This window comes from Carassius auratus, chromosome 4, assembly GCF_003368295.1.
Source record: "Carassius auratus strain Wakin chromosome 4, ASM336829v1, whole genome shotgun sequence".
NCBI lineage: Eukaryota > Metazoa > Chordata > Actinopteri > Cypriniformes > Cyprinidae > Carassius > Carassius auratus.
In genome coordinates this window covers 3,002,999-3,019,962 of record NC_039246.1, presented here as the reverse complement: position 1 = coordinate 3,019,962, position 16,964 = coordinate 3,002,999, and the positions used below count along the sequence as shown (strand labels likewise).

Here is a 16,964-nt window from a genome sequence, read left to right as displayed (position 1 = left end):
AGTTAACATGGCATTTTTCCATCTTAGAAATATTGCACGTATTCAGCCAATGTTGTCCTTGTCTGTAGCTGAAAAATTTATTAATTATTTTGTTTTCTCAAGAATTGACTATTGCAATGCTCTCCTGGTTGGAGTGTCCAAATCCTCTCTTAACAAATTGCAATACTTTTGCAGAATTCAGCGGCTAGAATTTTAACTGGGGCTAGGGCTGGTGACCGTATAACTCCTGTTTTGATATATATATCATATAGATTTATAATTTTTAATACTTACATATAAGGCTCTGCATGGACTCGCTCCACAGTATTTGGCAGATCTTTTAACATCTTACACGCCAACTCGCAATTTACGCTCTTCCCGGGGTCTTCACTCGACTTTTTGGGGACACAAATGTTTATGGCTTATCTATGTATTTATTTACTAGCATTAATAATCTTGCACCTAATAATACATTTAATTAAAGTATGCACACACACTCACACACTAACTCCTATCCTGTCCCACCCACTTCTTCAAAGTTGTCTAGGCTACGCCACTGAGAAAGACCCATTTCTGAACGCTGTGAACCAAAGCTGACTTCTGTCTTATTTATCGGTGAGTCCAGAATTTCCTTCTCATAATATGATGCTGTCATATAAGTAACAGTTTTACTAATGAATGGCTAATATTTATTATAAAATGTATTTTTTGTACATTTCAGTGAATTTGAATCCATGATTCACTTCGAAGTCAATTTAGTAGACCGTGAATGAAGTAATGGAGAGAGATTTCGCTCTTCACCTTTTTTTACCCGTTAGATTGTTTGGGTCGTTTGTTAATCTAATGTGTCTTTGTTATTTCTAACTTTACAGAAACAGCTAGTTTTGCTCCTTAATATTGCAAACTGGTGTTTCTTATCATATTAATAGCATGTATTATCTTAATGACACTTGTTGGCAGCACAAACAGTTTCCAGTTCTCTCTCTACAGCGGACAGAAGTCTTGCTCAATCTCGGGTTTTCCCCTGAACAATGTTCCTCACAGGAAAGTTTCGCCATGACACGCAAAAAATTCGTTGAAAAAGCCATTTGATGGTGAAACCACTAAATGCTTGGGAGTTGTTGTCGATATAGAGTTAGAGACGGTGAATGTGGTTAACAGTTGAGTAGCATCGCAAACACAATGACACTTGAAATAAATCACCATCGTGTTTTAAATCAGAGAGGCTTGATTTAAATAACTGTAGAAGTATTCACGTTCATGTCTTTCCCAAATATTCAGCTTGCAGATCTCAGTTTAAACGATTCAGTTTGTTTTATTCTATTCCATTTTGTTCTATTTAATCAGTTTAAATGCTTCAGTTTGTTTTTATATTATGTTATAGTAATATTATATTATAAATCTAATAAATATTTGACCCTTTAAAAGGGAATTTAAGAGCAATATCTTCATTTTTTATATTATATAAAATTATTTAATATTATTATATTATTATAAGCTCTTTCTGATTCTGAAAAAGAATTGAACTCTTCTGTGTCATATGATGCAATTTCAAGTTTTCCTGTTTTTTCTTTGGAGTGTTACAAGCTCTTGGTGAATGAAGAAGATCTGTGAAGTTGCAAAGACTAAAATCTCAAATCCAAATAGATATTTTTTATAAATTTGAGACTTGTCCACATCCCCCAGAAATGGCCGATCTAACACAACCTCACATCTTTACGTCAAGATGTGGGAATATTTACATAACTCTTCCCAAAAGTAAAAGCATGACACACCACATAAAATATATAATAAATTTAATATAATAAATTAACACTAATAAAATTAAGTAACAAACCAACACCTATATTTTTTTACCCACAAATGTTAATATTTTCATATTATGCCTATATTTTAATTTATATTTTAAAATTAATTTAATAAAACAACATGCATTTTTGTTATTCGTTAGCTGTCCTTTATTTTGAAAAAAAAATGTGTCTACCAACTACCAAAGTAGTTAAACGATTCGGTGTTTCCGGAAACCATAGTTCAAACGAACATTCGCAAACTGTGTTGCAAACTTGTGTCGTTAGAACGATAGTCTTCACCTGTGGTTAGAGGCATAGTTCGTCATTAGTTTGCTCTGTTGACGTCATTGATTGCGCCGCACCTGGGCTGTGTTCTATTAAGAGTTATCGACCCTATGCCCTATTACTTTAGAAGATTTCACCTTCCACTTTGAGTGATTTAAAAGACTTAATGTTGTGGTTTAAATTTATTACCTAATTCGCCTTTTTTTATTATTCTAAAAAAATTCAGTTTGAAACTATATAGCAGCCTGGTCCTCACAATTATTCTCCCTTATGTGCCCTCTGAAAGCATTAATCATACCGAGTGGAACGTAGCCATTGTTTAGTTTGTGGGAAGAAAAGGTGAGTTTTTCAAGTGAGTTCCAAGACATATTTCTCATATAACAATATTGGTAAAATAGTCTGTTAGAGGTTTTCACTTATATTAAATATTAACACTCAAATCACAGTATTTTTATAGTAAATTAATGTACCAAAATAAAGTAACAAAAATGTATAATGAAGTGATTTTGTTGTTTTTACAGAATTATAATATAGAATACTCTCTACAAATGTGTTAATGTACATAATAGAGAGAGAGAGAGAGAGAGAGAGACACCAGGACTAGACCACAGGAAACAGATGAATGTTCTGCACAATCTGACTTTGCTGCAGCCTGGAATTGAACTACTGGTTTCGTCTGGTCAGAGGAGAACTGGCCCCCAACTGAGCCTGGTTTCTCCCAAGGTTTTTTTCTCCATTCTGTCACCGATGGAATTTCGGTTCCTTGCCACAGTCGCTTTTGGCTTGCTTAGTTGGGGTCACTTCATCTACAGCGATATCATTGACTTGATTGCAAATTATTGCACAGACGCTATTTAAACTGAACAGAGATGACATCACTGAATTCAATGATGTACTGCCTTTAACTATCATTTTGCATTATTGGCACACTGGTTTTGTAATGAATGTTGTTCATTTGCTTCGACGCAATGTATTTTGTTTAAGGCGCAATATAAATAAAGGTGACTTGACTTAACACACACACACATACACACAGTATATACACTGTTTGTTAGAAGTCCAGGCAGGAGGGGGCCTGATGTTGGAGGCATGAACTTTGAAGGCAAAGGCCTGGTTGATTCACATGTATCTATCCAGTCAAGGATCTTTCCAACGCAATAGGCCACAGGATGGACAAAACTTTCTCTTCCTCTTTAGGGAGAGGAGGAACTGAACTGAAACCCCATCAGTCTTGTTCGCTTCCCTCTTACTTGATACAACCCTCCGTTTTTTCACACTTGCAAAGTCCCTCCACTTATTCCTGACTTCTGGGCTTTGTTCGTATCCATAGCGAGCATCATTTATTTTTTGAGTGATTTCTGCCAGATTTTCTTTTTGATGGCATTTGTAATGCTATTTTTCAGCTTTGAAAATAGCTGGACTTTATTATTTTCCACCTCCTCCAAAAGACCTGCAATTTCATGCTTTGAAAACAGGGTTTTTCATGTAATTTTCATTAACTCATGGCTGAATGGCAAGGAGACTTAAATGGGAAAAATTAAGCAAAAAAAGCAACAGTTGTCCACAACAGTACATCACAGCTTTTTACAAAACCCATCTTTTTTCGATTGTGGTTAAGTAGTCTATCAATATTAAATAAGAAATAATATTTATATGAAATTGTGAAATTATTGACATTGGGATCAGAAAAGAGGAAATTTTTAACTCTGTGTGTGTATATAATGTATTGCAGAACAAATGAATGATTTGTTATTACTCGACTCCTACGTAATGTAATTTCAAAAGCGTAATTTATGGAATTACATGTGGTTCAATAATAATGAACGAAACTTTATAAAACTGAACGTAACTTTTTCAGAAACTATCAAAAATATGCCATTACAAAAGAAGAAAAACACGATGAAAATGAAAAACTCCATTCATTCTTTGTTAATGTTTTTCAAAGTTTCGTTTTCGCTAATCGTGGATTCTGAATTCATTGCCACAGATTTTGCTTTTGCTTTACTGATATTAGTTTTGAGTTTTGACGCAAACTTCTCATGGGGGCGGGTTTAACAGTAATCTACTCTGATTGGATAGTGAGCTTTTGATGGACAGATGCTCTCTGACCGGGAAGTACAGACTTCACTCAATGGCGTGCATATTGGAAAGCTCTCGCTGTAATTAAATCTGGTCTATACTGCAAAAATTAGTTTTCACAGACAAAGTGAAAGACATTTCTTTTAAGCTCATACACAGGTTCTAGCTTGTAAAGAAGTTTATACACAGATTTAAATCTGACAATGATCTTACGTGCTCTTTTTGTTCCAGTTCTGAAGAAACTGTACACTTATTTTGGTCATGTCACTAAATTCAGAAACTTTGGGATGACATTGGTGTGTTTGTCAAGTGTAAGATATTTTTTTAACAAATTCACATTCACAAATTCCAATTCTCCAACTGTAAACCTGTGTCTCTGTTTTCCTAAAAGAAATGGAAAACTATTTGAACGTAATATCAGTATCTACTAATAAGAAAGCTATAAAGACTTCGAATTTGCTCTGCTTTTGATCTCCTTGTGTAATTTTGTTTAGATTTTGGCCCTCTTTTCTTTAGTTCTATTTTATTCTTTATTGTTTTTTTTATATGTGTGGTGGATATTACGTGATGTATGTTTTATACTTTTGTATGTTTTTGTTCTCTGCATTAATAAAAAAAGAAGAAGAAAAAAAGCTCTTGCGGTGATTTGTATGAAATACGTTGTGCCTTGTATTATTAAATATGTAAATAATATTTGACCTTCGATCATCTCAGTCTGTAAAGATGAGCTCTCAGGAGAGACATGGAGTGGCATCATCTTCCTCTTCCGCTTGTCCTTCAAGGCAGCTTGAAGCAAGCTTGTGTTACTGAAGTAACCAATAACATCGATACAAGTTTTTCATGTTACAGTGTGTTACAGTTTGTTGCAGGTTATTATTGTCATTCAGTAAAACAAGCTTATTTCAAGCTGCCTCGAAAGACAAGAGCTCATCATTACAGACTGAGACGATCAAAGGTCAAATCGACTGTGAGTTATTTCATTTAACCTATTTATAAACACTGACACATGCAAGTTGAGGGGCGTTCAGTCGCGGGCGTCGGGGTGCAGGCTAAGAGGTTAAAGGCAGTTCATAATTGAATTCAGTGATGTCATCTCTGTTCAGTTTAAATAGTGTCTGAGCATTTATTTGCAATCATGTCAATGATATCGCTGTAGATAAAGTGACCCTAACTAAGCAAGCCAGAGGAGATGGCGGCAAGGAACCGAAACTCCATCGGTGACAGAATGGAGAAAAAAACCTTGGGAGAAACCAGGCTCAGTTGGGAGGCCTGTGGGGATCTGTATCTGGGGCTCTAGGTGTCCTTGTCTCCGCTGTCTTTCAGGGACATAGAGGTCCTTTCTAGGTGCTGATCCACCATCATGTCTGGATATGTACTGGATCCAGGTGACTGCAGTGACCCTCTGATCTAGATACAGACTGGATCTGGTGCCTACGGTCACCTCATAATAAGAGAGAAACAGACTAATATTAGCGTAGATGCCATTCTTCTAATGATGTAGCAAGTACATCAGGTGTTATGGGAAGTGTTCCTTATTTCGGTTTACCTAATTAATGCAGCCTAAAAACCCTTTAACGGGTTTGGATATTAAGAGCATATTAGTATGTTTTGTGTAAGCCAGGTTAAAGAGATTGGTCTATAATCTAGATTTAAACTGCAAGAGTGTGTCTGCCTCCCGTACAATGTTAGGTAGGTTATTAAAGAGTTTAGGCACCAAATAGGAAAAGGATCTGCCGCCCGCAGTTGATTTTGATATTCTAGGTATTATCAAATTGCCTGAGTTTTGAGAACGTAGCGGACGTAGAGGATTGTAATGTAAAAGGAGCTCATTCAAATACTGAGGTGCTAAACCATTCAGGGCTTTATAAGTAATAAGCAATATTTTAAAATCTATACAATGTGTGATAGGGAGCCAGTGTAGTGTTGACAGGACTGGGGTAATATTGTCATACTTCCTAGTTCTAGTAAGACCTTTGTTTTTTCAGAATGTAGCAGTAAGAAATTACTCGTCATACAGTTTTTTATATCGACTATGCTTTTCATTAGTTTTTCAAATTGGTGCGTTTCACCGGGCCGCAAATAAATATAGAGCTGAGTATCATCAGCATAAGTGTGAAAGCTAACACCATGTTTCCTGATGATATCTCCCAAGGGTAACATATAAAGTGTGAAGAGTAGCGGCCCTAGTACTGAGCCTTGAGGTACTCCATACTGCACTTGTGATCGATATGATACATCTTCATTCACTGCTACGAACTGATGGCGGTCATATAAGTACAATTTAAACTATGCTAATGCACTTCCACTGATGCCAACAAAGTGTTCAAGTCTATGCAAAAGAATGTTGTGGTCAATTGTGTCAAACGCAGCACTAAGATCCAATAGAACTAATAGAGAGATATAACCACGATCAGATGATAAGAGCAGATCATTTGTAACTCTAAGGAGAGCAGTTTCAGTACTATGATACGGTCTAAATCCTGACTGGAAATCCTCACATATACCATTTTTCTCTAAGAAGGAATATAATTGTGAGGATACCACCTTTTCTAGTATCTTGGACAGAAAAGGGAGATTCGAGATTGGTCTATAATTAACAAGTTCTCTGGGGTCAAGTTGTGGCTTTTTTATGAGAGGCTTAATAACAGCCAGTTTGAAGGTTTTGGGGACATATCCTAATGACAATGAGGAATTAATAATAGTCAGAAGAGGACCTATGACTTCTGGAAGCACCTCTTTTAAGAGCTTAGATGATATAGGGTCTAACATACATGTTGTTGGTTTAGATGATTTAACAAGTTTATACAATTCTTCCTCTCCTATAGTAGAGAATGAGTGGAACTGTTCCTCAGGGGGTCTATAGTGCACTGTCTGATGTGATACTGTAGCTGACGGCTGAATGGTTGCAATTTTATCTCTAATAGTATCGATTTTAGAAGTAAAGTAGTTCATAAAGTCATTACTGTTGTGGTGTTGGGAAATGTCAACACTTGTTGAGGCTTTATTTTTCGTTAATTTAGCCACTGTATTGAATAAATACCTGGGGTTATGTTTGTTTTCTTCTAAAAGAGAAGAAAAGTAATCAGATCTAGCAGTTTTTAATGCTTTTCTATAGGATATGCTACTTTCCCGCCAAGCAATACGAAATACCTCTAGTTTGTTTTCCTCCAGCTGCGCTCCATTTTTCGGGCTGCTCTCTTTAGGGTGCGAGTATGCTCATTATACCATGGTGTCAAACTGTTTTCCTTAACCTTCCTTAAGCGTAAAGGAGCAACTGTATTTAAAGTGCTAGAAAAGAGAGAGTCCATAGTTTCTGTTACATCATCAAGTTGTTCTGAGGTTTTGGATATGCTAAGGAATTCGGATACATCAGGAAGATAACTTAAAAAGCAGTCTTTTGTGGTAGAAGTGATGGTTCTTCGATACTTGTAACAAGAAGTAGAATTTACAATTTTGGCTATATGAAGTTTACACAGAACTAAATAATGATCTGAGATATCATCAACACTATCAACATCAATTCCATGTGACAGTATTAAATCTAGAGTATGATTTCGACAATGAGTAGGTCCTGAAACATGTTGTCTAACACCAATAGAGTTCAGAATGTCTATAAATGCTGATCCCAATGCATCTTTTTCATTATCGACATGGATATTAAAATCACCAACTATTAAGACTTTATCTGCAGCCAGAACTAACTCGGATGTGAAATCACCAAACTCTTTAATAAAGTCTGTATGGTGCCCTGGTGGCCTGTATACAGTAGCCAGTACAAACATAACAGGGGATTTATCATTAACATTGGTTTCTCTGGATAATGTTATATGAAGCACCATTACTTCAAACGAGTTATACTTGAAGCCTGCCCTCTGAGAAATCCTGAAAACGTTGTTATAAATTGAAGCAACTCCTCCCCCTTTGCCTTTTAAACGCGGCTCATGTTTATAACAGTAATCTTGGGGGGTGGACTCATTTAAAATAATGTAATCATCAGGTTTTAGCCAAGTTTCTGTCAAACAGAGCACATCTATATTATGATCAGTTATCATATTATTTACAAAAAGTGTTTTCGTAGAAATGGATCTGATATTCAATAAGCCAATCTTTATCATTTGTTTATCCATATTGCATTTGTTTTTTATTTGTTGAACCACAATTAAATTGTTAACCTTAACTTGGTTTGGACGTTTTTAGTATTTTCTAGTTCGGGGAACAGACACAGTCTCTATAGTGTGATATCTAGGTGAAAGAGTCTCTATGTGCTGAGAATTAGCTGACCTCTGTGACGGGAGGCAGCTAGCAGACGGTTGGTTTAGCCAGTCTGTCTGCTTCCTGACCTGGGCCCCAGTTAGTCAAGTGTAAACACTAAGACTATGTGCCATATTTCTAGACAGAAGAGCAGCACCACCCCTGGAGGGATGAAGACCATCTCTTTTAAACAGGTCAGGTCTGCCCCAAAAGTTCGTCCAATTGTCTATGAAACCTATGTTATTCTGTGGGCACCACTTAGACATCCAGCCATTGAGTGATGACAATCTGCTATGCATCTCGTCACCACGGTAAGCAGGCAGGGGACCAGAGCATATTACAGTGTCTGACATCGTGCTTGCAAGTTCACACAGCTCTTTAAAGTTATTTTTAGTGATCTCCGACTGGCGAAGTCGAACATCATTAGCGCCGGCATGAATAACAATCTTACTGTATTTACGCTTAGCATTAGCCAGCACTTTTAAATTTGCCAAGATGTCAGGCGCTCTGGCTCCTGGTAAACATTTGGCTATGGTGGCTGGTGTTTCTATATTCACATTCCGTACAATAGAATCACCAATAACTAGAGCACTTTCATCAGGTTTCTCAGTGGGTGCATCACTGAGTGGGGAGAACCTGTTTAATGTTTTGATCGGAACAGAAGAGCTGTGTTTTGACCCACGACTACGCTGCCTCACCGTCACCCTGTTGCCCTGCTGCAGGGGCTCTGCTGGAACCGGACAATGTACAGGAGTCCCTGAGCTAGACGCATCCAAAGCCATATCTAGAGCCCTAACATTCTTACTGTCCTCAATTAAAGTTTGGATGCGTGTCTCTAATTCTGAAATCTTCTCTGTCAGCCTAACTATTTCCCTGCATTTATCACATGTCAATCCCTCATCAGCGACAGAGATAGATAAACTGTACATGTGGCAAGAGGTGCAAATAACAATTGTAGGAGAAGCCATTACTCACCGTGCTTGATGAAATATTCTTACTGCGGTTGTTTGATAAACTTGTGGAAAACTGCAGCGTGAGAGAGGAGAGGAGAGGAGAGGAGAGGAGAAAAGAAAACGCTAATAAGTCATAGCAAGTCATAGCAAGATCTGAAATAATAGCTAAATAGGAGTCTAATTCAGCCCTGCGCAACGGATACACTTCGTGCTGAATGTACATAGCTGCCTTAGCTGAGAAAGATTTATGGTACTCATAGAATAGAGTCCCACCACAAGTCATAGCAAGATCTGAAATGATAGCTAAATAGGAGTCTAATTCAGCCCTGCGCAGCGGATACACTTCGCAGATTACGTCTCTAACGACTCCAAAAGCTACATTGAACTCAGGCATAGTTAGACAATTTGACAGCCGTTGATCATTGTCTTTTAACAGTACAGAAATGTCTCCACAGTCTACAATGCATTTATCTTGGCCCTCTGAGCTTAGCAGGATTTTCACCAAATTAATATCATTACCTGCGAAGATCTGGGCGTGCAGCTGGGAAGAGATAGCAGCAGCTGGTGGAAAAAAGGGGGATCCGGTAGTGGGCGCTGGGCGGGCTGTGGCTAGAGACCTGCGTTGTAGAGGATCAACTTGTCCCATGGTAGATGTGAAGACAGCAGCATCCGCGGGAGTCGTGGCAGCGGGCATCGACGAAGAAGAGGAGGACTGGTTTTCCAAAGCCTGGATCCTGGCGTCTAAGCTCGTAAGGGAAGTTTTAATGCTTTGAAGAGCTGACAGCACAGGGTCTTCTGTAGACTGGAGCGGTGCGCTGTTGCTGGATCTCTCTGTCCTTTTCCTCGGAACCGGTGGATTAGTGGAACAGGAGCAGTGCCTGCGTTTGGCAGTGGCTTTCCTGGAACCTGATGGAGTTGAAGTTGAAGGGGTCGCAGGCTTTTCTGAGCTGGTTTCCAGGAAGAATTGGAAGAGTTCTTCGTGGTTGATTCCTAGAGGTGGCTGGATGTTATGACTGTACAGCATCATGATGATTTTTTTCAGCAGGCCATTCTGCTATAAGCGGAGGAGGTGATTTATTGGCCAGTCGCGAACTCTTGCGTACAGTTGGAGGATTATCCGTATCAAAATTTTCGCTGGCATTTTCTAGTAAAAGCTGATCCCATAATGGGGGGTGCTGGCTAACAGGTTAACAAATGCAAAAGGCTTGGCCCAACCCGAGGTTGACGCAGGAGTTGTGCTCGGTGACTGACCTCACCCTTCCAGGTGACAGAAGTCACCACGCAGTCCCTCGGAAAGGCGATCTCCACTCTGGTGGTCCAGTAGTGCCATCTCTGGTTCAACATGGTTGAGATGAGAGACGTTGACAAAGTGGCCAGGCTGGCCTGTGCGGCGACACTGTCGAGGGCTGTGCCCAGCAGTTCCATGCAGTACAACAGCAGACTGGGGCCATACAGTGCATCGTGCCCCAATGTTCAATTCAATTCAATTCAAGTTTATTTGTATAGCGCTTTTTACAAAATAAATCGTTACAAAGCAACTTTACAGAAAATTATTTTTCTACAATATTTAGTAGTAGCTAGTAGTTTGTGCACATTTGACAGGATTTTAGAAAAAATAAAAATAATAATAATAATACAAGACGTAGTCAGCTAGACGATGAACTATCAATATTATTAATTAAGTTATATGATTCAGTCACACATTTAGCAATAATTGTTAGTTCTGTTTGTTGATTCAAGGTAGCATCATCTGGGGTCCTCTGAGGGTCAGCATCATCTCTTCTCAGGTGTTCTGGATCCAGACTGGAGCTTGTTTAAATCCTAGTTACCACGGGATGTAAATCCCGTGGCGAAACATAGAAACAAAATACAGACATCATTAGCATAGCTGCTGATCCAACAAAGTAAAATTAGTTTAACCCAAGTTAATGAATAAAAATGCACCTTTGAACAGATGCAACTACACTCACAATTAAAAAGATACATTATTCGAATGCTTGGCGAAAGAGATGTGTTTTTAATCTAGATTTAAACAGAGTGTCACGGAGACGAACCCCGTGATTCCCTCTACTGGCCAGCAGAGGGCTCCATCTCCGGAATACTGACTCTCACACTCACCTTTACTGATTCGCACTACACTACCCATCATCCCCGCACCCCTACTCTGATCACCTACAGGTGCAGCTCATTGGCACGGATATATAAGCTGCACAAATCCATTAGCCAAACGCGAAGTCTTGTTTTGCTCCGGCTAACATTTCCAAGCGTTATTTCCCGTGTTTGATTTCCTGTTACCAGTACTGTTTTGTTTACCGTCTCTTGAACCTTTGCTGCCTGCCTCTTGACCTTGGATTGTTTATTGGACTCTGAATCTTGCCTGTTTCCCCTGAACTTCTGCTTGTGTTTGACGACGATTCTGGTTATCTCTACTGTTGTGTTTGCTGGTCCTGATCCCCGCCTGTACGACCTCGAGTCTTTCAATAAAGCCTGCTAAATGGATTCCCTGTCTGATGAGTTGTTACAGAAGACTTCGCCACAACCGAATCCAGCGGCTTACGATCATCTGTGTGCTACCATGGCAGCCCAGGCAAATCAGATCGCTGCTAATCAACATCAATTGAATCGTCTCACTTCCATCACGGAGGAACTGGTAAAGGCTGTTCAAAACCTCCACAGCCCTGCCGTGACGTCAACCCCACCTGCAGCGGTCACCGCTTCCCACATGGCAGGAACGCCAACTCACGTTAATCCTCGACTGGCTTACCCGGAGAAATTTGACGGGGACTCTACCAAGTGTAAGGGCTTCTTACTACAGTGCTCGCTGGTCGTTGAACAACAACCCACCCTTTACACCACTGATGCTGGTAGGATCGCCTTCATGTGTTCATTATTAACGGGAAGAGCTTTGGAATGGATAACGGCTGTATGGCGCGAGGATGGAACGGCGTTCACCACTTTCACTGACTTTCTGATACGTTTCCGTGAGGTGTTTGATCACCCCCGAGAGGGGAAAGGAGCGGGTGAGCGGTTGCTTGAATTATCGCAGGGAGGATTAACAGCAGCGGAATATGCCTTGAACTTTCGCACTTTGGCTGCTCAGACGTCATGGGTGAGTGACACGCTGAAGGTATTGTTTCGCAAGGGGCTTAATCACGAACTGCAAACCGAACTCGCTTGCCGTGATGAAGGGAGAACTCTGAGTGATCTTATTTCACTTACTATAACCATTGATAACCTGCAACGCTCTCGCCGTGTCAGTGCTCCACGCCTCTTCCCCGCTGCGGTAACGCGACCCGTAGAAACTACGGAGCCCATGCAGATAAACTCCTATCATCTGACTGAGGAGGAACGTCACCGCCGCAGGGTTAACCGACTCTGTCTCTACTGTGGCGCTCCGGGACATCTACGAATCACTTGTCCCAATCGCCGCTCTTCTTACACTCCGAACTCGGTGAGTTTACCTTCTAACTGTGTGTCAGTCCCTCTGATAATCAAGACCGACAAGGTTCAAATAGCCACCACTGCTTTACTTGATTCAGGAGCAGCTGGGAATTTTATCTCTGAGGAATTTGCCAGAGGGAATAACATCTCTTTAATTTCATGCACTAATTCTCTGTCTGTAGCCACAATAGATGGGCGCCCTTTGGGGTCTGGGTTGATCACTCACCGCACCCAAGATCTCCAAATGTTAACCGGCCTGCTACACCAAGAAACCATTCAGTTCTACGTGCTCCCTGTATCTAACACCCCTGTTATTTTGGGATTGCCCTGGCTCAGACTGCATGATCCTCAGGTGTCGTGGAGAGAAGGACAAATTCTTAGATGGAGCACCCAGTGTCAGAAATCATGCCTCTCGACCATCTCTCCCATGACGGTACAAGTTGTCACATTAGACCCGGAGACCACCAGCATTTCCAATCTGCCCAAGGAGTATCACGATCTCGTCACCGCCTTCAGCAAGGTACAGGCAAACACATTACCACCACATCGCAGCTATGATTGTGCCATTGATCTCATTCCAGGTTCATCACCACCCCGGGGTCGAATATTCCCGTTATCATTACCCGAGTCAGAAGCTATGGCCAAGTACATCAAGGAGGAGCTGGAGAAGGGGTTCATACGTCCATCCACCTCTCCTGCTTCAGCTGGCTTCTTCTTTGTCCGCAAGAGGGATGGAGGTCTGCGCCCTTGCATCGATTATTGTGGACTCAACGAAATAACAGTAAAGTTTCGCTATCCTCTACCACTGGTGCCCTCTGCTTTAGAACAGTTGCGTACTGCACAGTACTACACCAAATTGGATCTGCGCTGCGCATACAACCTCATCCGCATTAGGGAGGGGGACGAGTGGAAGACAGCTTTCTCAACCACCAATGGGCACTACGAATACCGGGTGATGCCGTTTGGACTGGTCAATAGTCCTTCGGTTTTCCAATCCTTTGTCAATGACATCTTCAGAGACATGTTAAATAGAACTGTTATCATATACATTGACGATATCCTAATCTATTCAGATACCCTGGAGGAACATGTCCAACATGTGAGAGCTGTGCTGCAAAGACTCATTGAACATCAACTCTATGCTAAGGCGGAGAAGTGTGAATTTCATACCACCTCCACCACCTTCCTGGGGTACGTCATCAGCCCAGAGGGGGTCGCCATGGATGAGAGCAAAGTCAATGCTGTTCTCAAGTGGTCAGTACCAAGGACACTAAAGGAGCTTCAACGCTTTCTGGGGTTTGCTAATTTCTATCGCCGTTTCATCAGGAACTTCAGCTCTGTGGTTAGTCCCCTCACGTCTCTGGTCAAGAAAGGAGCCCATCGGCTACACTGGGCTGAAGCTGCTTTTCAAGCTTTCCAGGAACTAAAGAGAAGGTTTGTGACCGCCCCCATACTCCATCATCCTGACCCATATCTCCAGTTTCTCGTCGAGGTGGATGCCTCCAACACTGGTATCGGGGCTATTCTCTCCCAACGCCAGGGTTCTACCGGTAAACTCCACCCATGTGCCTTTTACTCCCGCAAACTCAATGCTGCTGAACGTAACTACGACGTGGGAGACCGTGAACTTCTCGCTATGAAAGCGGCCTTCGAAGAGTGGAGACACTGGCTGGAGGGGGCAAACCTTCCTTTCACCGTACTAACCGATCATAAAAACCTTGAGTATTTGCGCTCAGCCAAGCGCCTCAATCCACGGCAGGCCAGATGGTCACTGTTCTTCTCCCGATTCGACTTCTCAGTTACCTACCGTCCAGGCTCCAAGAACACCAAGGCAGATGCGCTATCCCGTATTCACGAAGACGAACAGATTCCATCCGAACCAGAGTCCATACTCCCTTTCAAAGTAGTTATTGCACCAGTACAATGGGACATCATGACGCTTATCCAACAACACAACTCTCAACACGCACCTCCAGCAACTTGTCCTCCTGATAAAGTTTACGTACCACCTACCTTACGTGATCAAATTCTCAACCACACGCACTGCTTGCCCGCATCTGGTCATCCAGGTATCACGGCTACCATTCACCTGCTTCAGAACCGGTTCTGGTGGGAATCATTACCCAGGGACACTATAACTTTCATCCAACAATGCCAAACCTGTAATGCACACAAGACTCCCCGCCAATTGCCAGCCGGATTGCTTCAACCACTCCCCATCCCACAACGACCCTGGTCCCATCTGGCAATAGACTTCATCACCGATCTACCTGTCTCTCAGGGTAACACTGTTGTTCTGACTGTAATTGATCGTTTCTCCAAAGCCTGTCGCCTTATTCCTCTACCTAAATTGCCTACTGCTCTACAGACTGCCGAACTACTCTGTAACTGGGTCTTCCGTCTCTACGGACTACCGGAGGATATCGTCTCCGATAGAGGTCCCCAATTTACCTCTCGTCTCTGGAAAGCCTTCTTCCAAGCCCTCAATATAAACGTTAGCTTGACCTCTGGTTACCATCCTCAATCCAACGGCCAGGTCGAAAGACTCAATCAGGAAATCACCCGGTTCCTGAGATCATACTGTAGCTCCAACCAAGAAGATTGGGCACGGTTCCTCCTTTGGGCTGAGTACGCACAGAACTCCCTGGTCAAACCAGCTACTGGTATAACTCCCTTTAAGTGCATCCTAGGCTATCAACCACCCATGTTTCCCTGGTCCGGGGAACCCACCGACGTACCCGCTGTCACGGACTGGTTGCAACGCAGTGAGGAGACTTGGAATCAAGCTCACGTACACCTTCAACGAGCCATCCGCCATCAAAAAGAACATGCTGACCACCGTCGTCGTCCTGGGCCTGTATACCAACCCGGACAATGGGTGTGGCTCTCTACCCGAGATCTCCGTCTCCGACTACCCTGCAAGAAACTAAGTCCAAGGTACGTGGGCCCCTTCAAGATAACACATCAGATCACTCCTGTTTCATTCCGTCTTGCATTACCTGACACCTATCGCATCTCTCCCACCTTTCATGTATCTCTGCTCAAGCCCGCTGTGGCCCCTGGAGAGGAGGGAGAGGGGAGGTCCCGTGAGCAGAGTCCCCAGCCCGTCCAGATCGAGACTGAGGAAACTTACCAAGTGCGAGAACTTCTTAACTCCAGGCGTCGAGGACGCATCCTGCAGTATCTGGTCGACTGGGAGGGGTACGGTCCGGAGGAACAATCTTGGGTCAACGCTGACAACATACTAGACCCCAACCTCATCACGGAGTTCCATCGGTTACATCCGGAGAAACCGGCCCCACGACCACGCGGTAGACCTCGACGTCGGCTACCATCTCGCGCCAGGAGTCGCTCGCAGGGAGGGGGCTCTGTCACGGAGACGAACCCCGTGATTCCCTCTACTGGCCAGCAGAGGGCTCCATCTCCGGAATACTGACTCTCACACTCACCTATACTGATTCGCACTACACTACCCATCATCCCCGCACCCCTACTCTGATCACCTACAGGTGCAGCTCATTGGCACGGATATATAAGCTGCACAAATCCATTAGCCAAACGCGAAGTCTTGTTTTGCTCCGGCTAACATTTCCAAGCGTTATTTCCCGTGTTTGATTTCCTGTTACCAGTACTGTTTTGTTTACCGTCTCTTGAACCTTTGCTGCCTGCCTCTTGACCTTGGATTGTTTATTGGACTCTGAATCTTGCCTGTTTCCCCTGAACTTCTGCTTGTGTTTGACGACGATTCTGGTTATCTCTACTGTTGTGTTTGCTGGTCCTGATCCCCGCCTGTACGACCTCGAGTCTTTCAATAAAGCCTGCTAAATGGATTCCCTGTCTGATGAGTTGTTACACAGAGAGAGTGTGTCTGAACCCCGAACATTATCAGGAAGGCTATTCCAGAGTTTGGGAGCCAAATGTGAGAAAGCTCTACCTCCTTTAGTGGACTTTGCTATCCTAGGAACGACCAAAAGTTCAGCGTTTTGTGACCTTAGGGTGCGTGATGGGTTGTAACGTGGTAGAAGGCTAGTTAGGTACGCTGGAGCTAAACCATTTAGGGCCTTATAGGTAAGTAATGATAATTTGTAACTGATACGGAACTTAATAGGTAGCCAGTGCAGAGACTGTAAAATTGGGGTAATATGATCATATTTTCTTGACCTGGTAAGGACTCTAGCTGCTGCAT

The 16,964-nt window shown here is 42.2% G+C and overlaps 1 protein-coding gene across 1 annotated transcript in view; it reads left to right on the top strand.

The window, feature by feature from the left end:
* Window positions 1–494: 494 nt before the first annotated feature.
* The window catches only part of LOC113067097 (membrane-spanning 4-domains subfamily A member 4A-like), a 44,308-nt gene continuing 27,838 nt past the window's right edge, over window positions 495–16,964 (top strand). Inside the window, exon 1 of the mRNA XM_026239356.1 lies at window positions 495–594. The gene's annotated coding sequence lies outside the window, so the exon portion shown is untranslated. The remainder of the gene's footprint in view (window positions 595–16,964) is intronic.